This window comes from Terrapene carolina, unplaced genomic scaffold, assembly GCF_002925995.2.
Source record: "Terrapene carolina triunguis isolate 2854851 unplaced genomic scaffold, T_m_triunguis-2.0 Scaffold58, whole genome shotgun sequence".
In the NCBI taxonomy this organism is placed as follows: Eukaryota; Metazoa; Chordata; order Testudines; family Emydidae; genus Terrapene; species Terrapene triunguis.
This window is the reverse complement of record NW_020664409.1, coordinates 62499992-62526932: the sequence shown is the minus strand read 5'-3', so window position 1 is coordinate 62526932 and position 26941 is coordinate 62499992. Positions and strand designations below refer to the sequence as shown.

Genomic DNA, 26941 nt, shown 5'->3' with positions numbered 1-26941 from the left:
ACACACACACACACACACACACACACACACTTTATTTCTTTGTCATCTAGCTCTACCCCATTTTGGAATTGCTCCCTGCTGTTAATTAGAGGTGACTACAATTTGATTAATCACAAACATGTGTCATATATCCACAGTATGGAAAACTGCATTCTATCTATTTTCACATAAAACATGCCTGAACTTAATGGAAATAAGCCAAACATTTTTTAATGACTCAAGACCTAATCTTATCACAGTGAACAATATGGATATGATCAAAATAAGACACTTTAATCCGTTTGAAGTGTTAAAAGTTCACATACGTATGCACTAATCATGTACAGTATTTCTCAATATAATACAAACAGGATCTCAAATACAAGAATGCATACCATTTGAGCATCATTTCTCTGTTTGCGTCTGAAGTTCTTCACCTCCTTTTCCAATTCTATGAAGTGCTGTTCAGCCTGACAATTTGCCTTTGCTGGTCCTGCTGTTGGCACTGTTCTTCAGACTTGCAGAGCTAGCAAACACATGACTAACATTTTTGTACTTCAAATAGGTTTCAGCCTGCAAGATCCTGAACTCTCTGAATCAGATCCAGGAGAACACTTAAGCCCATGCATAACTTTAAGCACATAAGTAGACCCATTTACTTCAATTGGAAGCTCATACTTGAAATTAAGCTTGAAGTTACGAATATACCTACAGTCTTTTTATAAGGGGAAATTTTACTTATGGATCTACTTGTGCTTAAAGTTAAGCACATGATTAAGTGCTTCACTGGATTGGAGCCAGAGTGCTAAGCACTTTACCGAATCAAACCCATAGAGAAATACCACAAATACTTTATGAAAATAATGTAAGTCTCATTATAAATATTTGAGCAAATATCAAAAGAAATGGAAGTATTAACAGAAATTCTGTAAAAATTTTCCTCCAGCCATTTCAAAGAGCTTACTCTAAAGAAAAAACAATGGTTTCATTTGCTGGTTCTCAGTAATTTTTAACGTAGATTTTATTATTATTATTATTATTATACAGCCTCCAGTAGTAAGTGAAATATAATTCTAATTAATTTTTCCTACAGCTGTATACAAATCAATAACTGTAAGCATCCCAAAGGAAAAAACACACTGCATGGTCCTCCAGGTTCGTAATGAATGCAAATAAGCTGACCTTTCTCTGACAACTATGAATATTGTTTCACAATTTTACCATTAAAATTGCTGTAATCAGCAGTTCATACAGCAAATATGGAGGCAATAATAGTTGTAAATAACTATTCATTACAGCAAAGCAGAATGCAGAATTACACTAGACTATAGTGAAGAAACTTTATGCTTTCAGGGCCCAATTCAGCCTGACATATTTTGCTGAATGCACAGTTTATCTTTGATAGGCACCATCTTACATCTAAGTAGAACACTGAACTTGTTACTATAGGAGGATTCCATTCGGAAAAATTAAGCAAAGGTCTGCATACAAAAAGTGCCATTTATACCTGGGAATCAGCCATTGTACACTACAAATTTGTTGCTATTTTGTTCTGCACAAATTAATCTTGCCATGATTTAATATAAAATATATTTAAGTGCAAGGTAGAAAACACCATAATCTAACACCTGTAAATGTAGGCAATTATTTTTTTTTTTTTAAAAAAAGATGGTTCTATTTTGTGGATATTGATTATTGCATTTCAATAAACAGTTTTCCTGATATTTTTGTAAGTTCTTCTTTTGCCATGTTTTGAAGTTTTACAAGAACCGAATGTTTGAGCCATTTAAAGCATATTAGATCAAAGAAAATAAACCGAAGAGCATTTCAGCTAATATATACTGTGCATATGACATATGTGGTATTTTTAACTCAACTAAATAATCTTTACTTGATGACATCTCTTCGAGATATCTCTAGTCTCATACTTGTAATTCTTTCATGTTCAGAATGAATCCCTACTACATCTCACTCAATATTGATCTTTAAGGCATTTCTCCCAGTTCTTTTCCCAGTGTGGTCACTGAACAGTATAAAAGTTCAATAGGAAGATCAGCTCCTCATCCACTTTTTGCTGAAGCAATTTGTATTATGGATTTATTTTAGCAGTCTACAATGGCAGTTGGTGTTTTTACTATTTAAATGCTTTCATTATCTGACCTTGCTTACTTTATCTTTTTTTTAAGTGCTGTGCCTGGGCTTTAAAGTTGATCAATAAATGGGGATTCCTCCACCACATTATGTTGAAATCAATCCCGATTCAGACTATTTGTATTTCACTCGTATAAGGCAATCTGTCTTTCTTAATTTTATATTCTACTTTCTTAAATAATCTGGGCTTGTCACTGCAAATGCTCACTGCTGGGTGTAGTCCCATTGAAATCAATGCAACTTCAACCCATAGTATATATTGCACCTGGGAGTAGGTGTTTGCAGGATTATGTCTCATACTAGTGTCAGTTCATGTATTATATGTACTGTTTCAATGGCTTTGTATAATGTTTAGACCATATGTATTATGTAATACTGTAAACTAGGGCTGTCAAGCGATTAAAAAATTAATCATGATTAATCGTGCTGTTAAACAATAATAGAATACCATTTATATAAATATTTTGGATGTTTTCCACATTTTCAAATATATTGATTTCAATTACAACACAAAATACGAAGTGTACACTGCGCACTTTATATTTATTTTTTATTGGTCCAGGTAAAAAGGAAGGCTCCAGGCACCGCCCTGCCCGTTTTCAAACCCTGCATTCCCAGGGGATAAGTCAGCGACCACTCTGCCTCTTTTGCAGCAGTTTTCGTCTCTTCCCCCACCACAGCCATAAAGCACTGTTCCCTTCACTCAGCCAGGCCAGCCAACCCTCCCCCCTTAGAGGTGCAGGGCAGTCATTTTCATCATCTGAGTCAGATGCCTCCAGCAGAAGGTTGATTTATTTATTTATTTATTTATTTGGTGGTTCGGGTTCTGTAGTTTCTGCATCGGCATGTTGCTCTTTTAAGCCTTGTGAAAGCATGCTCCACACCCTGCCCCAATCAGATTTTGGAAGGTACTTAAGATTCTTAAATCTTGGGTCGAGTGCTGTAGATATCCTTAGAAATCTCACATTGGTACCTTCTTTGCATTTTGTCAAATCTGCAGTGAAAGTGTTCTTAAAACGAACAACATGCTGGGTCATCATCCAAGACTGCTATAACATGAAATATATGGCAGAATGCAGGTAAAACACAGAGCAGGAGACATACAAATCTCCCCCAAGGAATTCAGTCACAAATTTAATTAACAATATTAGTTTTTTAATGAACGTCATCAGCGTGGAAGCATGTCCTCTGGAATGGTGGCCAAAGCATGAAGGGGCATATGAATGTTTAGCATATCTGGCACCTAAATACCTTGCCATGCTGGCTACAAAAGTGCCATGCGAACATCTGTTCGCACTTTCAGGTGACATTATAAATAAGAAGTGAGCAGCATTATCTCCAGCAAACAAACTTGTTTCTCTTAGTGATTGGCTGAACAAGAAGTGGACTGAGTGGACTTGTGGGCTCTAAAATTTTACATTGTTTTGTTTTTGAGTGCAGTTATGTAACAAATAAAATCTACATTTGTAAGTTGCGCTTTCACAATAAAGAGATTGCACTATGGTACTGGCATGAGGTGAATTGAAAAATAGTATTTCTTTTGTGTATCATGTTTACAGTGCAAATATTTGTAATAAAAATAATATAAAGTGAGTACTATACACTTTGTATTCTGTGTGTAATTGAAATCAATATATTTGAAAATGTAGACAAATATCCAAAATATTTAATAAATTTCAATTGGTATTCTATTGTTTAACAGTGTGATTAAAACTAAGATTAGTTGCAATTAATTTTTTTAATCACGATTAATTTTTTTGAGTTAATCGCATGAGTTAACTGCGATGAATTGACAGCCCTACTGTAAACCAAAATCCTGATTTACTGTTCTACAGTTTTACTAGTAAGATTAGAAAGTTAATTGGGTCATGGCCATATTACTCTTTAATTATAGTTTAACATAACCACTCTCTCCTTTAAAATCCATATTATATCCATAATAACAAAAGTACAAATTAGTTAACACTGATCAGACTTTCAGTTTCTTCTTAGTGAGATAGCTAAAATAACTGAGATGCCGGTCTTCAACTGGCCCTTAAAACTAGCTAATCACATCAGGTAACTTCACTTATTACAAATAATTTTCAAATCACAATTCCAAACGTAATCCCTATAGCTCAGTAAAACACACACATATAGCTACAGTTCACCAACCGTGAACATTATATAATTAATGCAATTTTAGGCCTCAGTCCTGCAAATGAACACAAGTAGCTTTGTTCCCTGAGTAGTTGCTTTGGCTTCTGCAGAATTACTTTCATGCCTAAGTGTTTGCAAGACTGGGGCCCAAAAATGCAATTATGATATGACACCGTACTCTGTTTGCTGTAGAATTGCTTTTTCACATATAAGCAAACTCACCTGTTGTTTCAGATTGTTTACTTGTTCCATGGCTGATACTGGTTCTAACTGCTGCCTGTTGAGAGCTCCATGAAGCTTTTGCTGTTGAGCTGTCTTTGATGCTGTTAACTGTAATGGAAGTTTTTTAAGCATGTCTCTGGATTTGAAAGAAAACATGGATACTGCTCTAGGTTAGACTTAAAGATGAACTAAAGTAAATAAAGTGAGCACTGGGAACTACTTGGGATGTTTATTGCCTCAGTGCACCCAGATGCTACCAATGGTGGTGGTCAAACAAATGTATTTAATAGTGAGCAAAATACATACATATAAAACAAATTAATATTAACATAATTTAAGATAAAACAATGGGCTTGATCCTCAGATGATCACTTTAGTGACTATATCAGCTGAGACTCTGGCTTATTTTATATCAAGACAAATTCTCAAATCAATGTGAGCTAGGATATAATGTAGGTGATAATGAACAATCATTAAATACAATAAAACAAGTAATAACAATCTGGATTTTTGCTGAAAGCCAACAAAAAGTTATTGCATATATCTATGCGAGTTGAAGAGGCTGGTGCATATACGTACAGTTTATTAATATACTTTCAAATACTACATATTTTGTATAGGGCAAATATACATTAATATTTTTCTGAAATTGGTTTCCGTGAGGACTGCACAATAAGTATTGCTGTGGTTTATCTAGTTAAGAATTATGTACAGTTAAATATTTTTAAAATAGCTGCTAAATATTTAGGGTGAAATCATGGCCCTTCAATACTCCAAGAGTTTCACCCCTGAAAACAAAGAATTTCCTCCTGAGAATACATTTTATATTTTCAGTGTTGTAGTCCCTTCTTTTCCTTTTAAAAATGTAACAGAGAACAAAACACCATTGTGGGGAAAATTATTTTTAACAATTCTTTTTATGCCAAAATCTTAGCTTTCAGTAATTTAAGGGGGGGAAAATAAAACAAAATGCAAAAACAAAGGAAAACTACTAGAAGCAATTACAAAATAGTTATTAACATATTATTTCTAAAGACCTTCATGATGAGATGGTACCTTTTTACTTTAAAGTACAAGTAGAAAGAAATTTTAGAACAAATCATTGTGCAGAAAATTATGCATCTCTACAGAGCACAGACCTGAAAGAGATAAGCCCACACTGTTTCCCTCAAGTGGGTAAGTGTTAAGAGAGAAGAATCCAAGTTTCATGATGCAGCAGCACAAAAGCTGGGAAGTGAAAATTATGTTGCACCAGAGTCTTGAAAATATGACTGTAAAAGTTAATCAATAAAATGTCTATTTCTGTCTATTCACTCGGGGCTCCGGCTGCATAGCTTCACACAATCGATACTACAAATTATTACGATTTCCAGGTTCCCACTGGACATTCTGAACAAATCTTTCAAATATAACAGGCTTACATTGTGGGGTTGGGTTGTTTTTTTTTAACTTTATGTTTAGTTCATCGAGAATAAATAAAAATAAAACAAATCCTGTGACTTCTTGCAACTCTCAAATATTTCCTACCGATTAGACATTTTACGGGTCCTAAACACCGTGTCCACTAAAATCAGGAAATATTTTGATGATTTCTCATTTTTATTCTGATAAATACCAATGAAAACATTGAACTTTTTTTATCCTATCCAATCATTTTATCTTTTATCACTTTCTTGAAAAATAACTTTTTAACTTATGTTTTTGCAGCAGGAAAATAAAAAGCATTCAGGAATAGACTCTTCCCCCCAACAACAGCTACAGCATAAAGTTAGCCTCAAGACCACTGCGGTGTGAGGCTTTCACCCACCCCTTTATACTGTCTTGCATTTTCTTCATGTTCAACAAACCAAACTACCCTCTTGCCTTCAAACCAACTGCATTTACCTCATTCACTTAGCAAGTAGGAAGGTAAGCTGATACCAGGACTGTATGACTTTCACAAAGTCAGCTGCAAGAGGATGCTACATTGCAACACATGCTGTACCTTACACAGAGACTGTGCATCACCTCTATGATACCTCAAGCCCCAGCAAACCCAGGGGAGAGAGACCCATTGTCCTTTCTCTCTTCCAAGAAACAGATCATAGCATTATCTAATCAGCTATTGACCTCTCCACGTGATTAATCTTAAATAGGTAACAAAATTGTATTTTAAAGAGGGACAATAATATTTAAACATGTCTGAATTTCTGTAGTTGTTTTTTTTAACTTTATTACACTAACCTTGTCATAGCTATTAACTATTGAATATAGTTATTTAAAAATAAGCTGGCAAATACAACGAATACTTCTCCCTTTGCATAATTCTGCAGTAAAGAGTCATAGTACTTTTATAAAGCAATGATGTCAAAACTAAGAAATTAGAATTTAACTTGAGGGTTAGAAGTGGGGGCAAATAAATCTAACTTAATCTCTCTCCAACTGAAGGTTCATTTCACACATTTTACTGACACAACCACAAGTTTCAGATACAACTGAACAATATTTCTGACTATAATAATCCAAACTGCAAGCTGTAGGTTAATTTACCAGTTTTTCAAGTTAAAAAGCAGTTTTACTTTGTGTATGCAATGTATAATATAAAGTTATAGTTAAGTGTGTTTCATGTGAGCATTCTAATAATCTTAATTTGGCCTTCTGTTCCACCATTAACAAGCTTCATTTTAGGTAACAAGTTTTGCAAAAAATTCTTCTATCAGTCATTTTGTTACACCACCTATTTCAGGGTGCCTTGACCTTTTTCATATCACAGCCTCACATTCAGTCACTCACAACTGCTCCTCTCAGATATGCATCAGATGCCTTTGTTAAATAGGTAACCCCAGGTATTTGAAAGGAAGTGCTACAGAAACTGGCACAACAGTTTATGAGGTTTGGGCAACAGAGTAATCAGTTGAAAATGGGTGAATAAACCCACTTTAGCAAAAGATTTAAGAGAAATAAGGAAAGCAGATTTGTGACATTCCCCATCCCAGAGCAGCATTGGTGATACCCTTAGGGATGCAATCTACAGGTTGAGAACTACTGAGCTATTTTATGTAAAGGAATGAGGACATTTCCTGTAGATTGTGTTTTTCCATGGAGTGTGCTCCATTTCCAACAGATAAATCAACTTGTAGTATTTGAACTATAAAATGGTAGAGTAGTTAAAATGTAAAAATCACTTATACTGAACATCAAAAATTACAGAATTATTGTGTTTAATTATATAAAGGACAGGGACCTTGATTTTAGAAGCACAGTGCTTATTGCCACTAATCTCAACAACACTGCTATCAGAGAAGTGGATTTTTTGAGATATGCTCTATTGCTTGCCACATATCTTAGATAAGAATTTTGCTCTAAAAGTTCAATCCATCGCTATATGAACAGATTTATTTATTTATTTATATTAGGCTAACCTGTAGAAAGTGTTCAACTGTACTCCATGATATTATAAAACAGCTTGAAATGCCTATCATTCGAGTTAGTGATTACTCAGTGTAACAAAACTTCAGTGAGTGAAACTATTTATAATACAAACAAAAGAAAAAGCATTCAGCTAAATGAGTCATTTTCATAAAATTCTAGATCCTGAAAAGATAAATAATTAATCAATTTTGAGTCATGTGAATATGAAAATACCTTTTTTAAAGTTTTACTAATTTATTTTAGCAAAAAACCCAAACCCAAAAGATTAGTACTTTTCAATTTGAATTTTTTCTGTAAATATTAAGTCTAACAGATACTAAATTTGACCCATGAGAACAGAGGACTACATCACCAATAGTAAACTTTTATATAATACAGTATGCAAAAAATATATGTTTTCTTTAGCTTATTTTAGCAACCTTGTATGTGTCTCGTTGTTGTGACTAGAAGTTCAAACTCTAAATTTACTTGATTTGATAGCGTCTTGCTTAAAGGCAGTTTCTTTAACAAAAAAGAAATACAATAAGAGCCACATGTAACCTTTGGACTCTAAAAAAGAGGAAGATGAGAATGCCATTGGCAGATGGACACTGTATAAATAAAATGGATTATTTTTCTTCAACACTCATGCCTTTTACATTTGTAAAGAAGTAAAAGAGATAACTGATACTAATATGGTGGCTTTTTTAAAACCTTGAATTTTTGGTTAAGAATAAAGGATATTTTACAGCATACATGAATCAACAGTTCAGATTTAACAGTTTATTCAATAGATTAGCAGCACATACTTATACCACATCTTACCTGAGATAAACAATACAGTATTTAACAAAAGGAATTACTGTTGACTTTAATGTCTTCTGTTAAAACTTCCTAAAATACTAAAAAAGCAGTAACTCACTTGTAATCCCTAATTCCTTCTTCAGAAGCTATAATACGTTCTCTCAGGGTCTTCAGCTCTGTCTGTGATTTTCTACTGTTCTGTTCTTGGCGAACTGTTTCTGTTATTTGCTCACTTAGCTGCTCTTGAGTTCCTTTCAAGCTGGATTCCATTAGAAGAAGTTTTTCATCTTGACTGGCAAGTTCTGGAGCTGAAAGATTTAAAAAAAGCATTGCATTTTAAAATCAAACCTAGATGACATTTTTGTTTTAAATATAATACAATGCAAATCCCTGTAAGAGCTAGACAAATACTTGTTTTCAGAAGAGCTTCATTCAGTTTCCCGATATTTCAAAGAAAATAAACCACCACCAATAAATTAATAGCTGACTTAAGTATCTTCACATGCACTTCAGTAAAGTCAAATAAAGATAATTTAGTTCAATATTTTTTAACATTAAACTGCAATCAAATCCTACTAGATATGTAGATATTCAGTATTTAACACCATTTTCAAGCACACAGCTATTGCTTTAACATTTCATAAGGTAATTTAATCTAGTATTTATTACCTCTCTTTTGAATAGATTTTAGTTCCACAATTCAAACACATACAATTTTAACTGAAAATCTTCTGTTTCATTACATTTTTTTCATGAATTATGGAGTACACACATAGTACAAACACATTTATTTCCCAAGGTCATCCAATAGATGGCACTCTTTCATTAGACCAAAAGAAACCATAGTAGCTTGCTTCCAGCTCTCTCAGAAAAATAAGTGATTCAAGACAAAGACATTTTTCCTTTGTTCTTTGTGTACCATATTCCTAAAAAAATGTGTACATAGGTTTTAATTTAAATATTTGCCCCTTAGCACATATGTATACATATATATGTAACTGGTTTTTATATCTTTCCATAGGTATATGCTTCAGAGATGTATGTGCACATTTAGCTATGTAATCTAATTTTAAGGTATTGTGAAATTAAATTGATTATTGGAACAAGCATTTTCCAATGAAGGGTACTGTATAACAAGAAGGCCTATAACTAAGGGGTATTTAGATGATTCCAAGCCCTGATACTAAAAATAAAAAAAATATTGGAGTGATTTTTAGTAGCAACAGTTCAGTAAGAATCATAACACATAAGTTTATATTATCATAGAGAATGTTTTCCTTTTAATGATCCTAATGTATTGTTGAAAGAGTGGTATGTCTATTAAGCTTCAGTGAAGTTGGAAACTGGTTTGTGCATCCTTACATATAAAGTAGCCTTTAAAGAAATAAAGTGCTAGTACTCTGTCAAAATATTCTACATTTATCACACAGCTTTGTCAAACAGTATTGCCCAGATACACAGGATCTAAATACAAGTATCTGATTTACCATTACATAATTATTTGTGTATTCTGAACAGCAGGTCAATTTCTTTAAATTAAAAAATAAGTGGTCTACTGTTTCCCCCTCGTTAACCCCCCAAAAATCCCCTTCTCCCCAATCAAACAAAACCCAATACCATGTCTACAATTTCTGTAACTTAAAAGTGCTATATATTAACTGTTTAAATTAGTGCCTCCAGAAACCACACAGCTAACCTGAACAGCTAAATATTTAACAAGGAACATGTATCACTCATAACTCATCTTTATTAAATCCCAACTACATCTGAATCTCTGTGAACAAATGAGTTAAATGTTTAATAATTTCAACACATGTTAAAATATGGACAAAATCTAATAAACAACTTATAACAAGTTTGCTTTCAAATTTTAAAATAAACCCTTTAGGCTAAAACAATTCTAGTGTAGAGGAGATCTAGCTCCCATCATTCAACAAGAAATAAATGGGAAATCACCACTTTCTTGGTATAGATGATTTAGGTCCAAATCCTGTAAACACATAGGTGAGTAAGTTTAGTCATGGATTCAGTCCCCCTGAGATCAAATAGACTACTTGCACAAGTAAAGTTAATCATCTGTGTGTTTTGGGCCCTCAGTTTGGAAACTGAAAACATATTAAATGCAATACTTACTACCTCTATTTAAAATTTTTCAATGTTAAGTTTTGATTTTTATCTGTAAAACAAAACTTTGAACATCAAGTGAGTTTTATTCAAATACATGATTTACAACAGTTAATGTTAATTAAATTTAAAATATTTTTATCTGTACCACTTAGAAACATTTTTTAAACATTTTTTTCAAAGTTTTCAGAAGTTGTCTATGGATATATGATCTACTGCCTGGAGACAAAGGTAACTTGTAGAACTCCTCTCATATGTGTATATCTGTTTTGATTTGTAAACATATCAAGCTATGTGTATTTTCTAAGTGGCATGCCCAGTCTAAATGATGAATTTGATTTATTTTTCATGGTTCTTTAAGGATCTACTCTAATTCACAATGTGCAGGTAAAAAAAGAGTTAACTTATTTTAGGTTTACCTATGCCTTGGACTTGAGCCTTGGTTGATCCCAAGCCAGAGGCACTAGCAGCTGCATGCTTTATTTACAATCCCTTTGTCAGACTTACAACTGCCCCAGGCTATAACATAGTGTACCTAATGTTCAAACTGGCAGGTAATCTTATGTCAAACATACTTCTTTGATTTAAAGTGATCAATAGATTCTTGTAAAGAGGTAATTTCTCTGATGTTTCCACCTTGCCTTCCTTACAGGTGATTCACACAAAAGCCTGCTTATATGATGTACGAACAATAAACAGAAAGCTATAATCATGTTTTTTCAGATGTTTCCGGTGCACAACGATTTTGGATCAATACCCTGTGTAATACAATTATCTGCAATGATCTGGTTGTATTGAAAAAGAATTTGCAGCAGACCTCTAGGGGGTTTTATCCAGAAACATGTATCTGGCAATGTTGTGAATAGTGGAAGAGAAAATTAAGGGGTTGACACAGGCTGTCTATTATGTTCCCAATGACTTTATTAATATTTTATTTGGTAAAAGTAATATATTTCAAAACTTTACTATACCATATCTCTATAATATTAATAATGCCATCTGCTTATTGAATTTGCTTATTTAGAAAAATAATTCTAACATATATGTAGTCTGCAAGGGCTCAAAGTACTGGGCAAAAATAATTTTAAGTAGATTATCAGTCATTGTTGAATGGCTGCTTGTACTGTACAATTCAACCTGCAATACTGTTTGCAACTTATTTTGGTTTTGTGGATAATATCCACTTGAGAAAAGCTTTATGTCTTCAGTTCACGAATGTGTTACAGATAGAGCTATAAAATTCTATATAATGGGCATTAATCACACCAGATCAACAAAACAGTACACTGAAACAATAATAATATAAAAATTGATAGGTTCAAATTATAATTTCTGTTGTCAGTGAATTAGCCGGCATTCTGAGACAGAATTAGATTTTTAACTAAATTTTTACAAATACCTCACAGTATGTGTAACAATAAAGTATTCGGGTATGTTTATTTTGTTTTGATAAAGTTGCTGTCTCCAGCTGCAAATTCACCCTAAAGCAGAGCAGGGAACCTTTTTGTATTCATTTGATTACAGCAATCATATATCCATATGATGGAGAATTCTATTCTATTAGACTGCGCCAAATTCACATTTCAGTAATATTACTATTTTTGTACATTATTACCTGTCTCTCTGTACTGCTTATGCACACCCTGCAGTTCCTGATTTAGCTGCTGAATCTCAGTTCTCAGTATGATGGCTTCTCTCTTCTTCTGATTCTTTTCTTTCTGTGTGTCCTGGATACTTGCTTTCAGTTTCTTGACCACACTGTCAAGGTGCTCCACCTCAGCAACTTTAGCTTTGATACCTTCCCTTGCCTGCAGGAGATCAGCTTCCGACTTTCTCAGAAGGTCATCTCTTTTGCGTATTGCCTGTGAAGACAAAAAACATTCCAATAGTGCTTTTATGATGTACTTTTTATACTGCATCCTGCTATTTTGAGCTATAGGATACATGAAATTATACAGCACCTCATTAGCAACTGGGTCAAATACCCACATCTCCTCTAGGATCAAAAAGTTACAAGGAATTTAAGTTATAAAAACGTGTTGAAGAAAGATTTAGCATTACAATAAATAGATCATTAAAACAATACTTATAAATCCAAAGACAAAGAAAAATATTCCACATAATTCTGACAGTAAGAGAAAAAAATATACTTTGATCTAATTGAATGCTTTTCCTTTAAAAAAAATTAAAAAGAAATTTCATAAAAATAAAAAAGATATTTAACCTCTTGGAGCCAATGTCTCCAATGCTCTTTGGACTGGCACTATAACAAACGACTGTAGATTAATGTGTACATAGGGAAATCCCAGCACCAAAGAGATAATAATACCATTTTATTTCCCCCCCCCCAACTACTTAAACTTACTATCCCTATAAAATACAATAATTATAACATTTTAATTTTGTTTGTTTTAATGTTATTCTAAGCTGCCATGTAGAAAATTTTGTCTTTAAATTAAGACAAACAAAAACATTTTCCTATAAAATGTACTCTCATTTTAAACTGCGTGCACACAATTTTTAAACACATACTGCAATTGTATTGGTTTAAGTTTCATATCAATCATTATTGGGAATTCATGAATGACTGCGCTTTATTGGCTTTATGCCACACCCTGATTCTCTATCATGCTCCATCTTGCTTCTTTTAATCTGAATATTTAGTACTCTTTCATGTCTTAATTACAGCAAATTGTGCACAGTTGGCACCATTTCTTGAAATTAATCCCAGAGTACTTTGTTTCTGTCAAGCACAGTCAAAGCCTTAGAGAATAATAGTAAATGTTATTGCAGATCTAAATTTAAATGACTGTCTATGTATTTAACTTAAGCCTTTAATTATTCGTGCTGTACTGTTTTTGGTTCAAAATGTTAAACATTCTTTATTGAGAATGTAAAATTGGTTTAGACAGCTTGAAACCTGCAATGTTAACATGACAACAATTATTTGTATTAACATATTTTTCAGGTGTGTAAAACTTAATATACAGTAGATAATATCCTGTCATAGGTATACATTCTTATTTCATTCTATTGCTCCAGTCAATAATAATAAAATCCAAATATAGGGAAGACACTGTTCTTTTTTTTTTTTTACTCATTTCCTTGTTTTTGTATTTTTGGGTTTTTTTACTGATGATTGTTACATGTAATCAACATAGATTCACTGCTAGTGAGTCTTCAAAATATTTGCCTATAAAACAGTAAATTAAAAAAATCTTCTATAGACTATCTCAGAAAATTATAAGCTTTTAAAAAAAATGATTGTTATAAGAGTCAATTTAACAACTATGAAAGTACAAAAACCAGTATCAAGAAGTATCGAGGAAACAATAATGAGTTCATCTTATTTTATGTTTCAACGGTATGGATATTAAGTCACTATTTAAAAAATAAACATTTTTCACTGCATGTATGTTTTCACATAGGAAGCATTCACACACTAATGTAAAAAGTCTGGGCCTATGTACCTTTGCTTCCATAGGAAAAGTACCATTTGGTAGGTCTCTGACATTGAAAATAACTATGAATGGAATCTGCAATTAAAAATGGCAAATATATTTCCTAAAATCTCTACAGACATATCAGACGAAATCATATTACTGTATTCTTTTTATTTTTTATCAACATGCATTTTGAAAGAATTGTTTTCACAAATGCTAATATATCTTCAATTTAGAGACAACCAGAGAAGTATGCACTTACAAAATTTGTGATAAACTATTTTTTCCTCTAGAATTCATAACAAAAATATATATGAAGTAATGTATACCCAGCTCCCTCATATCCTCTTTTGCAATGTGATTTTTCAAGAGAGAGCTGTTTTGCTCATTCTCATAGCAAGAGCATACCTGATCTTTTTGACTACAAAGTTTCCTGGCATCTGTAAGGTTCCTTTCAAGCTGTGTTATCTGCTGTTCTAGCTGAGCAAGTTCCACTTTGTGTTTCTGCTGGGAAGCTATTACATCCAGATGCAATGACTGTAAGGTCTTTCCTAGCTTTTCAGTTTCAAGAACAGATTTTTTCTGTTGGTCAAGTGCATTAGCAGCTTCAGCTTTTTGTTCCCATATGATCCGCTCACATTCTTCAACTTTGGAAGATTTTTCATTGTATTGATATTTCATTAACTCAAGCTTCTATTTAAAATTAGAAATTAATGTGCATTATACCAGATGTCCTGATTCAATTAGCTATTACTTAAGAAACATAAATTATAGCCCAGTTTCCAAATTTCAAAAGTTTAACACATTGCCACTTGTGATTTGTTTTAATTGAATATGAATATTTGAAAGGATTTGTTGGATTTATATATGAGTAAATTCCCATTTGTAATAATAAAAAATCATAAAAAGCAGCACTATACTATTCATCACCTATAGAAAGTTAGATAATATTGCTATGCTTTAAATTTAAAGTTAAATTGCACATAGCATAGCAAGTTAAAAACTAACCACTAAGTTTCTAAGCTTGCTACAAGGTATTTATTTACCTTTTGTAAAGACTCAGTATGTGCAGCTACTGCATCAAACTCTTCAATGAACTGTCCATGATTAGACTGGTATTCTGTCAAATCAGATTATAGTAGAAATATGGCTCCTCTTTTTCAGAAACCTTTAAACAGGACAGAACATATTTTCATACACATACTTGATAAGATAAAGATCAACCACTAATAAAAATAAATAAAAACCACAGTGCAGCATTAAAAAATCCACCTCATTTTGATGACAGTCAACTTTATCCTTGAACTTTTGAATTATTTGTTCATGCTGTTGACTGTATTTCTTGGTTGTTTTTTTTAAGATCCTCTTGAGTAGAATGTAGTGCCTTTGTTCGCTGGTCAATCCTGTCTTTGAATGTCTCAGTGTGGTTGTATTTTTCTTTATACCAGTGTTGGTGATTCAACATTTCAACTGCAAGGAGGTGAATGGCTTCCTTTTTCTCATCAACCTGTCCAGCCAACATCACAAGTAATGACATAATAAATAAAAGATTATTGTATTAAAGAGATTAAAAGCACCCAGGTAACTATATATAAGAATATCTGTAACTCTTTCAATTATGATATTTTCTTTGTTCCTAACCAAACTATTCAGCTTTAATACATAAATGAGACTTGAGACATCTGAGTTGCAGGCTCCTTATGTAGGATATCATTTTTGTTTCTTTAAATATTCACTGATTTAATATTTAGTTATGGGATTTTTTTCATGTATTGTATTTGCTTTTTGGAATAAATATTAAAGTTGTGTTCTTTAGTTTCTCACAGTAAATGATAATTTTTCTGTTTCAGAAATGATGTATTTCAGGACTAAAACAATACATTTTCTAAATATGTAGGTGAGTAAGATAAATACTTTATCTAAACCTTATAGATGTATTAAAGAGGTGCTGGTTGTAGCTCACACTTAAGGTTGAGTTCCATTTATTGTGTATTAAAAAAAAATACAGTATCTTCCTGAAACTTACAACACTTGAGTAAAGAACAAATTTTCTGATCATTTGTACATAATTTCATTAGTTTATGAGTTAAAAATAAGTTAAAACTGGGTCTTTTAAGAAATTTAGCATTGATGTCTGTTGCTTTGTCCTGAATTATTATTCATAATGGAATAATACAGACTCTTCAAACTTTCCATATAGTTAGAATTAATTGAAATACATCTCTACCCAGATATAATGCAACCCGATATAACACTAATTCGGATATAACGCAGTAAAGCAGCGCTCCAGAGGGGCGGGGCTGCGCACTCCGGTGGATCAAAGCAAGTTCAATATAACGCGGTTTCACCTATAACACGGTAAGATTTTTTGGCTCCCGAGGACAGCGTTATATTGGGGTAGAAGTGTACTGGGCAAAGGCTATAGTTGAAGAAATGAGGTTGTAACTAAGATAAATAATTAATGTTGTATCTAACTGTTAGAATTACATAGACTACACACGGGGCCACGTCAATAGTTCATTAACTCTAAAGTAGAGCCATTGTGACATCAAAGGTAACTAAACCAATCACCAAGCTTCCTCTACAGCTAATTTTGCATGCAATAACTCTCTTAGTTGTAATGAATCAGTGGTATGAGGGAGACTAAACACATGTCAGGATTACTTGGACCCACTCTAACAGTTCTGTGGCTCCATGCTACCGTAGGCATCAGTGATTGAAAGGTTTCCCGTGGCACTGCTGCCTTGACTTCACTGAGAAATGAGGCAGTTCTACTTAGGGAAACAAGACAGGAGTGTTGGGAGAACACATAAAATGAAGAGACATAGTGAGTCAAAGAATGGGCTTCTCCTACCATTCCTTTCACAGAGAGCCAGTTTCTCTAATAAGTCAACTGAAAATTAAGGCCAAGATTCATCAGTACACTTCATCTGCTTTGTGCTTCTCCAGTGATGTAAAGTAGCTATAAACACATCTTCAATAGTCACTGTCCTCTAAGTGTGTTGTACCATGGGATCTGCCCTAAAAAGCTAAAATAAAGAAATACTGACTTAATGTTGACACTGCATATCTTCAAATGATTAGAAATAGGACATGCTAATATTCTGTTTGGGTTTCTTATTTAGTGTCCAAGTATGACATTTGTAATATTTTTTTTAAATAAGGAAATTCCAAGTCAAAAAATCATATTAAAGTAGAGTTAAAATTGAAAAAAAAAGAATAATTTAGGGGAAAATATATAACAGAGCTATTGTAATTATCCCAAAACCAAGCATTTCAAACCTAGGAAATTCTGAGTGAAGGTTACATTTAAAAGAAATCTAAACATGCTAAGATATGGAAATGTATAGTTAAAGCACTCAAACAATCTTAACTCCCCCTCTGAAGTGACACTGTGATGCTGGGTATTTCCACATCACTTTGGTAAGTGGCATTGTAGGTGGGGGGGGGACTTGTGCCCTCTATCTGCCATGAGTCTCATGCTCTGGGACCTTAAAACCATGGACTCCCTGCCTTGACTTCAAAACTACCCTGTTTTGGTTTCCCATGGCCACTTCCTACACTAATCTTATGGTCTCCCTTAAAACTCCTCCTGGGCCCAATTCTTTACTGCCAGCTCCCCCCACAAGCTGGTGCCTTTTCAGATGAGTACTAATTGGTCTTTTATCGAGTAATTTTCTATCACTTGATGAATCACATGTTCCCTCAGTCCCTTGATGTCTCTGGGAGTACCTTTCCCAGGATCCCTTTGGACTTTAACTTCAAGTGCTCCCTTTCTTTAAAGGACCCAAAAGTCTCTGCTACAGACAGTTTTTGTAAAGAAGCTTTAGGATTAATGCTATTTTTTTCTGTTGTTCTTCATAACTGAAAGCTTGTCAGGGCCCATGATAGTATAAGGGGCCACTATCTCCCCTGAGGTTAGCTTGGCTTTACTCACAGTTTTCTATGAAGAACTTGACCCATCAGCCTCTGGTCAAGAAGAAAAATTGTTACGAATAAGAGCAAAAACAAAAACAAAAACAAAAAAGACTATTAATGCTAAAAAACCCAAACAACATGGGTTCACAGATTCTAAGGCCGGAGTGACCATTGCCATCATCTCCATAACACAGGTCAGATAATTTCACCAAAAGATTCCTGCATCAGTCACATAACTTTCAATTTATCTAGAATATTTCCTTTAGGCTTGGTCTACACTGGCACTTTCGTCGTTAAAACTTTTGTTGCTCAGAGGTGTGAAAAAACATCCCCCTGAACAACAAAAGTTTTAATGATGAAAAGCGCCCATTTGGTCAGCACTTTGTCAGTGGGAGCAGCGCTCCCGGTGATGAAGCTATCGCCCCTTGTTGGAAGTGGTTTTATTTTGTCACCGGAAGAGCTCTCTCATGGGAGAGCTCTCTCACGGTGATAAACTGCAGCTATGCAGCACACCTTACAACAGCGCAGCTGCAGCGGTACAGCCACTCCATTGTAAGGTGCGCAGTGTAGACATAGCCTTAGAAATGCATCTAATCTTGATTTACAGACTTCAAGTATATGAAGAATGCACCATATTCCTTAGTATGCATTTCCATGGTTAATTACTCTCCCTGTTAAAAATGTGGACTTTTCTGCTACTCTGAATTGGTCTAGCTTCAACTTAACATAAGAACGTCCATACAGAGTCAGACCAATGACTCATCTAGCCCAGTATCCCGTCTTCCAACAGTGACCAATGCCAGGTGCTTCAGAGGAAATGAACAGAACAGGCAATCATCGAGTGATCCATCCCATCATCCACTTCCAGTTTCTGGCAGTCAGAGGCTAGGAACCCCCAGAGCATGAGGTTGCATCCCTGACCATCTTGGTGAATAGCCATTCATGGACCTATCCTCCGTGAACTTATCTAATGCTTTTTGGAAGCCCGTTATAGTTTTTGTCTTCACATCCCCTAGCAATGAGTTTTGCAGATTGACTGTGCATTGTGTCAAGAAGTACTTTCTTTTGTTTGTTTTAAACCGGATACCTATTAATTTAATTGGGTAACTTCTGGTTCTTGTGGTATATGAAAGAATAAATAACACTTCCTTATTCACTTTCTCCACACCATTCATGTCTATATAGACCTCTATCATATCCCCACTTAGTCATCTCTTTTCCAAACTGAAAAGTTCCAGTCTTTTTCATCTCTCCTCATGACGGAAGCTGTTTAATCATTGTGTTGCCCTTCTCTGTACATTATCCAATTCTAATATATCTTTCTTGAGAGGAGGCGACCAGAACACTGCCCAGTATTCAAAGTGTGGGTGAACCATGGATTTATATAGTAGCATTATGGTATTTTCTTTCTTATTATCATCTCTCTTTCCTAACGGTTCCTAATATTGTTAGCTCTTTTGACTGCCGCTGCACATTGAGTGGATGTTTCAAGAGAATTATCCATAATGACTCCAAGATCTCTTTCTTAAGTGGTAATAACTAATTTAGATCCCATCATTTTGCATGTATAGTTGGGATTATATTTACAATGTGCATTACTTTGAATTTATCAACATTGAATTTCATCTGCCATTTTGTTGCCCAGTCACCTAGTTTTGTGAGGTCCCTTTCTAACTTTTGCAGTCAGCTCTCAACTTAACTATCTTGAGTAATTTTGTATCATCTACAAATTTTGCCACCTCACTATTTACACCTTTTCCCAGATCATTTGTGAATATGTTGAACAGTACTGATCCCAATACAGGTGCCTGGAGGGACACCACTATTTACTTCTCTCCATTCTGAAAACTGACCATATTCCTACCCTTTGTTTCCTGTCATTTAACCAGTTACTGATCCATCAGAGAACATTCCCCCTTATTTCATTACTGCTTACTTTGCTTAAGAGACTTTGGTGAGGGACCTTGTCAAAGGCTTTCTGGAAGTCCAAGTACACTATATCCACTGGATCACATAAGAACATAGGAATGGCCATACTGGGTCAGACCAAAGGTCCATCGAGCCCAGTATCCTGTCTTCAAACAGTGGCCAATGCCCGGTGCTTCAGAGGAAATGAACAGAACAGGTAATCATCAAGTGATTCATCCCCTGTCACCTATTCCCAGCTTCTGGCAAACAGAGACTAGAAACACCAACCTTGCCCATCCTGGCTAATAGCCATTAATTGACCTATCCTCCATGAACTTATATAGTTCTTGTTTGAACCAAGATGTGAGTGTACCATGGATTTATATAGCAGCAATATGATATTTTCTGTCTTATTATCTATCCCTTTCCTAATGATTCCCAACATTCTGTTAGCTGCACATTTTGACTGCCGCTGCACATTGAGTGGATGTTTTCAGAGAAGTATCTACAGTGACTCCAAGATCTCTTTCTTGAATGATAACAGCAAATTTAGACCCTATCATCTTACATGGGATCATAATTGGGATTATGTTTTCCAAAGCATATTACTTTGCATTTATGAACGTTGAATTTCATTTGCTATTTTGTTGCCAAGTCACCCAGTTTTGTGAGGTTCCTTTGTAACTCTTCACAGACTGCTTTGTCCACTTGTTGGTTGACCCGCCTCAAATAATTTTAATAAATTGGTGAGGCATGATTTCCTTTTACAAAAGCCATGTTGACTCTTCCCCAATAAATCATGTTCAGCAAGGTGTCTGATAATTCTGTTTTTTACTATAGTTTCAACCAATTTGCCTGGCAATGATGTTAGGCTTACCAGCCTGTAATTTCCAGGATCACCTCTGGAGAAGCTGATTTAAATGATAGGTTACATACCACACTTAGTAGTTCTGCAATCCTTCAGAACTCTTGGGTGAATAGCATCTAGTCCTGGTGACTTATGAGTTTGTTCAAAATCTCCTCTATTGGCACCAGTCATGAACTTTCAATCATTGGACCTCATTATACCTTTTTCTGCTAGATTAAAGAGTCCTCCACTAACAGAGGTCTTTTCCCCATCTAGGTACCTTAGATCATGATCAAGTCACTTCTTAATCTTCTCTTAATTAAGCTATAAACATCCCGTTTCTTATGTGTCTCATGGTATGACAGGTTTTCCAGACCTCAAATCATTCAGATAGCTCTTTACTGAACCCTTCCCAATTTGTCAAGTATGGACACCAGAAACTAAATACAGTATTCCTGTAAAAGTCTCATCTCTGCTATATACAGAGGTAATAACATTGCTGTACTTCTATTCAATATTTTCCATGCTTATGCATCCAAGGATCACATTAATCCTCCTGAGTACAGCATTACACTGGAGCTCACATTCAACTGATTATCCAACAAGACACCAAAGTCCTTTTCTAAGTAATTTCTTTTGAAAATCAGTGCCCCATCCTATAAGTGTGACCCACATCCTTGGGTAAGATAAAGAATGTATTTAGAGCCATAAATGCATGTTGTTCAAGTCAGCCCACTTTACTATATGATCTAGATCACACTCTAGAACTGACCTGTCCTTATCATTATTACCACTCCACCAATTTTTCTGTCATCTGCAAACTTTAATAGCACTGATTTTATATTTTCATCCAGATCACTGATAGATGTTGAATAGCATTGAACCAAGATAGATAACTTTATCTACAAAACTTGTAATCTCATTTAAAAATAATATCACGTTTGTTCTATAAGACTTATTTTCCATAAAATCATATTGACTGGCATTAATTATGCTGTCACCATTTAACTTTGTTATTAGTTGCACCCTGTATCGTTCTTTCCATGATTTTGCCTGGAGGATGGATGTCAAGCTAACTGGCCTCTAGTTGCCCAGGTCATACTGACACAAATTTAACTTTCTTTTAGCCCTCTAGAACTTCCCCAGTATACCAAAGTTTGTTAAATGTCAGTATCAGTGACTCAGAGAGCTCATCAGATGATTCTTTTAAATCTCTTGGGTACAAATTTTCTGAACATACAGATTTAAACATGTATTGTAGGCCATTGCCCTGTTTAACATCCTCCCTATTACTACTGTAAGCAGTGAATACCTCTGTTACAACTTCAGCCAGTACCCTGGTGTGAGGTCACCAGACTGTTACTAGCAAACAACTACTGGGCTCCATGTACTTTCAATACAACTGGGTCTGGATGGAGTCTTGTCACTGCTTTTAGCTCTGGATTCATAGGACACATTCCCAGACTCAGGTTTTTTGTCTGCTCGGATGTGGAAAATCTTCATCCAACTGCCCTAAATCCTGGAACTCAGTACCTGAGATCTCCCATCCCCAGTTGCTTACACATGGCTCCCTCAAAGTTCCAGTTGTTTACACATGCTTTTTCAGAGTTTCACCTAGGCTCTGGGCACACCACACTTCTTATTTAACTCCTTTTTGGGACAATGTGGCAGGATAGCAAGAAATACAAGCTTAACAAAGTGATTTTTTAAACACAGTCTTTTCTATTAAAAAAAAATCTGTTGAGAGGTTCAGATCTTTGGAAACAACTAAAGCCCTAAGATATGCCCTCTTCTGAGCCAATCCTTCTGTAAGTCTGAGATTCATTCACATGTCAGGCTTGGCAGACTCTATTCTTCCCTCTGTCTCCTGCAAGTCCATTTTTACATGGTGTGATGATCGGCCTCCTGCACAGAGCAACACCCTGCTCTTAACTAGAGTCTCTGCCTCCTTGCCATGTTCTTCCCTTATTGTACTTGCCCCACCTGTGAGCCTCCATATAGAAAACATATTGTTCCATGGAGATGGGCCAACAGTTGAGACACAATCAAAGTCAGTGGCTCCTAACTGCAGTCCTCATGGCTTCTCAGTGACAGTCCATCAATAAGGTGTTAGGCAACTTTCATTGGCAGGGCTGCTATATGGAATGCAATTCACCAGGCTTGTCTTGGGCAAGTTTAGACATATGTTCACTACATAATACAAGATGGAGTTCAAATTTGATATAGATATGTCCCATTCTGTCACAACATCATTCAGCTTCTTTCCAAATACACAGAAGTGAAATATTTACTGAACACTTCTTCCTTTTCTGCATCATTATTGACAATATTAACCTCCCTATCTGTTAACACACTGATGCCTTTGTTAGGATTTATTTTGTTCCTGATATATTTTAAAAATTCCTTCTTATCATTCTTAACCCTACTGGATATAATTTTTTCACTTATGTTCAGCTTCCCTTATCAACTGCCTGTGTTTCATGACTGATAATTTATAGTCACTGCTATCAACTTGCCCCATTTTCACTTCCTTTCTTAGCCAGGATTTTGTTTTAACCGATGAATCCCCCTTTCATGACTGCAGAATTGTAGGATTTGGGCATGTAATAAAGTTTTCTTAAACAACTCCCAAATATTATTCACACTGTTTGGTTACGTTTTTCCTCCTAATCAATTTTGTTCATAACTATTTTCAGTTTTCCTCATGTGTAATCAATGCACTAGATTTCAGGGAGTTATAACCATAAGTTATGTTTGAAGAATCTGCATTATTCTTTTATTAAGCTCACCTTGGAACCAAAAAAAAATCCTTCAGAGACCCATTTTTAAGTTAGTTAAAATCAACTTATTTATTCAGAAAATTCATTCTGTACTTAAAGAGTAAGTGCTATGATGTTGGGGAGGATATACTGTATTTTTTCATACATAAAATGGAGGAGTCCCTCTTTGAAGTGTAAAACTCACTGTAACGTTAACTACAGAATCACAGTCAGTGTTTACATAGTATTTCAAGTCACCATCACATGCTCCCTCTTTTTGGTGGGACACAATAAAGCAACATTTTGCCTATAGCTTGAGAACAGAACCAGTCAACTAGCAATCACAGCAGAATCCAATTTTTAGCAATGAGATAAAAAAGAAAATCAATGTTCTAGTTTATAAAATTGGTATTACAAAAAACTAGCAAAACAAAACTTAAAAAATAGTTAATGTATCTTTACACTGTAAACAAACAAATCTAAAGTTACAAAAGGTTTAATTATAATTAATCAGGTTTCAATGTATGACAACATGAGAATAAAAATATATGGGAAATTAAACTCTGTGAATGCTAATAGATAAGAAACAGATAATCATTTTCTTGATTTTGTTTGTAGGAATTATCTTGGTAATCGTTATCTTCTCTTGTGTAATAGAATCTATGCCTATAAGCCAAGGTGAAAATCCAGCAAAGCCTGAGTTTTATATGCAATCCAATAAAGGGCAAAAGTGTATGAAAAATAAAGAAAAGCAACTAACTGGCTTTTTCAAGATCAATTCCTGAACTCAGAAGAAAAAAAAAAAAAAAAAAAAAAAAATCTTCACCTCACAATTTTACTAATAGAATCAAGACCAGCTACAGCTGTGGATTCTATTTCACTGAGGTTTAATATATATGCAATTTCCTTCATTACCTCTTTTGATCTGTTTTGGAGGCCATCTCTCTACAGATTCTGAGGCCATAGCCCTATTGAGACTTCATTTAAAATTGAAATAAATCTTCATATTTGGAGAAGATTAACACTTTAATACTATCACACCAAGACACTGTAGCCCTAAAAATGTTGCAATAAACAAATCTGTTCATTTTTTATTGATAAACTTAAAAAAAATAAGGGAAGTTCTTAAAAAGAAGGTTCAAGTTTAAAAATAAGAACTATACGCAGAGCTGAATGTATTACACTGCAACTTCTGTAAGAAATACTAGCGTAGCATGACTACATGTTTCTGTGGAATTCTGGAATTCTCACTCCCCGCTCTGAAGAATGTAACTGACTGAAATGTAAATAAATTAGGAAAAAGATGTTATGTTTTGAAATTTTACCTTTATTAAAAGTTTTCAAAAAGCTATTTCAGGGGGCTGTTGTGATACATTGCACCAAAACCTGTATAGAGATTAAAGATTATAGAATTAAAGATAGAAGAGACCTATTCGCTGATATTTTCTTTCTCTACCGGTGAAGGATTATTCCCTACAGAACATATAAATAGGGTGAGAAGCTAAAAGGAACTGTGATCCAAGGCAAAAATACAGTAGGTCATAAAAATAACTTAGAGAAAGACAGTCTGAGGATGTGAAAGTGTTACCCAGGGTTTCTGGAACCCAAAACAGTGGTAACTGAACTGTTTCTCTCCAGGGAATGTCAGGAATAAATCAATGGGGGCATAGCTCCTCCGTCTAATAAATGATTGATACAAACAAGAGTGCTTTCACCTAAAACTACTTTTTTTAATAGGTCTCAAGCACATGTACACATATGCTGTAGGAGTAGGTTCAGAGCATTCCAAACATTTATATTTACCCCAAAAGTCTGAAATGGTTTTGAGGAATCAACAGCCAGGCTTCCAGGGCACCCTTCCTTCCATCTAACTACTGGGGAACTTATGTGTCAGATCCTTGCCCAAAGCTCAGACTGCTCCAAAGCACTCTAACTAAACTTTTTATAAATGTTCTCCAAACAAAGCACATTACTCATAATAGCCCAACAATTTCCCTAGCAACAGCCAACAACAGTTCATTATTCTAATTATAACAACAATGAAACTTAGATATCAAAGACGCCAAAAACCAAGGTTGGCTGTCCAAAGGTTCCATAAAAATAAAAGGAATTTTAACTCCCTGTCCTCACCTCCATCTGATAGCAGAGCTGCAAACATGTGACTGCATGGCCTTGCCTCCCAGGGCCTAAGATTATCCCTAGCTATGTGATGTTTGGGTTTCAGCTGGGAGTGGTTGAACATACCAAATGGCTGACTGCAGTACTGTCAAATTTGGGGGTACATGAAGGAATATCAAATTTGGGGGCTACAAAAGGGTCAAAAGCCAGACTGAAGGGTCAAAGAGATTGGTCTAGTAAATGTGGTCAGAGGGGTGAAAAAATACCACTTCCTTTTTCAAGATCTACCTCTACAATCCTGTGCATGCCCTCAGAACCATCTAGAACAGTAATGCTCACTGAGGCTGTTCAAAGCGTCCTTTGGGGATGCAAACTGAAAAATTCTCTTCTACCTCTAATTTCTATAATTTTACTTCTTTACTGTGGATATTCATACTATTGATCACAAGATCCCATACCACCTTCTGTAAACTTTAAAAATTAATTTAATCATCTCTGAACTTATTTATAGTTCAACCAGTTATTCAGTTTTTCATACAACAGAAGCAGAGAGATTGCCAGAAAACCATAGAAACAGTCACTCTGTCAGGTACAGGGTTCTTAGTCATACCAGCAAAACAGAGCCTCCAGCACCTATATCCCCATCCTGGAAAAAGCCTTAGAATTCTGCCAGGATCAAAATGAACAGATACTAGCAGGAGCCAGCTGGAGGAGATTCACAAAGGCATCCCTCAACCTGCTCTGGAGATGAGTCTTTCAACAGCCTCCAACCTCTCACATACACACACTCTGTCTAAACGGTTCCCAGGTCCTTCTGAAGAGCCTCAAATGGGATTTTGCCTCTTTAGATATAGAGACAATCATCCTTTCCAGCTGCCCATTCTCTCAGGAGGAGTTACAGGAATGTCTGGGTTAAAAACCCAGCCACTTTATGTCAGATCTTGTTTCACGCAATAGAGGGAAAGAAGGGTTCACCAACAGTCAACATTTCTTCTGTTGAATAGGTTCAATAGACTCATTCCTTATACCACAAAATATCATGGGTCCCCATCAATAAACAAAACAATCCTAGGAGCACCACAAAAAGGAAACAAAAAATCCAAGGGGCATCATAGATCTCCCTTCTCTGATACCAGTTC

General features: G+C 34.8%; 1 long non-coding RNA gene across 1 annotated transcript in view; it reads right to left on the bottom strand.

Annotated features, from left to right (window-relative positions):
• LOC112105023 overlaps positions 1 to 8884 on the bottom strand; it is a 21580-nt gene extending 12696 nt beyond the window's left edge. Inside the window, exon 1 of the long non-coding RNA XR_002907970.3 lies at positions 8804 to 8884. This is a non-coding gene — a long non-coding RNA (uncharacterized LOC112105023). The remainder of the gene's footprint in view (positions 1 to 8803) is intronic.
• Positions 8885 to 26941: the final 18057 nt, after the last annotated feature.